The sequence below is a fragment of the Sorex fumeus genome, unplaced genomic scaffold, assembly GCF_029834395.1.
Source record: "Sorex fumeus unplaced genomic scaffold, SorFum_2.1 ptg000128l, whole genome shotgun sequence".
Classification (NCBI taxonomy): Eukaryota; Metazoa; Chordata; class Mammalia; order Eulipotyphla; family Soricidae; genus Sorex; species Sorex fumeus.
In genome coordinates, this window is record NW_026606185.1 from 18645654 (window position 1) to 18647120 (window position 1467).

Consider the following 1467-nt stretch of genomic DNA (forward strand, 5'->3'; position numbering starts at 1 on the left):
TTTTCCCACAGTGATTCAATAAAGAAATAAACTATTAAAAACAAACAAACAAAAAAAAACAGCATCTTAGCGAATGTGATGCTTTGTACATATGCTTGGTTTTTAGAAACATATCTAGCAATAGCTGTACTATTTGGTAGTTGCCTCAGTTTATACTTAAGCAATATATGAAGCTACATATTATTTCATATTTTAAAATTTGTTAAGACCTAGCCTTTGCCAGTCATCTACATGGGTATAAAACAATGTTTTTGTTTTGTTTTGGGTTGGTTTGGTTTGGGGGCTACAGCTGGCAGTGTGCATGGCTTACTTCTGGCTCTGCACTCAGAGACCACTCCTGGCAGGGCCTGGGGTACCATATAGGATATTGGAGATGAATTTTGTCACCACATGCAAGGGAGGTGCTCTACCTTTAATAATATTTTACCATCCCCAAAAGCATATTTATTTTTCATATTCATTCCACTATTTTTGTCTTATATTCATATGTGTAATATGAATCATGGATCTTCTAGAAAATGGCATTTTGCTTAAGAGAGTCAGTTTGTCATGTTTGTAATTTCATCCTCATCACTTTGGGGGCAGCTGAAGAGGTTGGATCACACATAGTGGTGTTTGGAGGATGCACTTCTGGCTCATGTCAGGTGTGTTTCCCTGGCAGTGACTAATAGTTCTGGGGGTTCACACATGGTCTCCTGCATGGAAAACATGTGCTCAACCCTTTGAGCTGTCTCCTTATTCTCAGTTTGTCCCTGCTTGTATTTCATTCTGTGGAGCTTAAATACTGCTGTTCAACTTGTCCCTAGTGCTCATCAAGCAGAATGGAGGGGGCTCATGGCCTGGGTTTAGTCAGAGAATCTCTCTTCCAGGAGAAGAGGTTGTCTAATGAGGGTATATAGTGGCTGTGATTCTCTGTGTCTATCTGCTTCCTGATGACTGCACTTAGAACATATTGAGAAAAGGCAGAGTATTTTTTTTCAACCATAAGTGAAAAACAGGTTCTTACAGTCTGTTGAGAAAAGGAATTTAAGATGATAATATGTACTATTCAGTTAAAAAAAAATAAAAAGAACCACATCCATCTTTTGTACTCTCAGCTTTTCTTTTTTTGTTATTGTTTGGGCCACATGCAGTGATGCACAGGGCTTACTCCTCTTGGCTTTGTGCTCAGGAGTCACTCCTGACAGTTCTTGTGGACTCTGTGTGGTGCTGCATATTGAACCCAGATTGAATGCATCCAAGGCAAGCACCTTACCTGCTGTACTGTCTTTTCTAGCTCAGCATTTCTTTTCTTAAATTGGATGACACGCTAGAAAGACAGTCACAGGATATCACTTATGTGTGGTATTTAGAGTAACTGGATGAGGAAAAGCAATGATTTAAAGGGTGATGCCTATATCACTCCTTGCTCAGGAGTATAGGGAGAATAATGCAAACCATAATGCCCAAAAGGATAAAGGAGAGGAT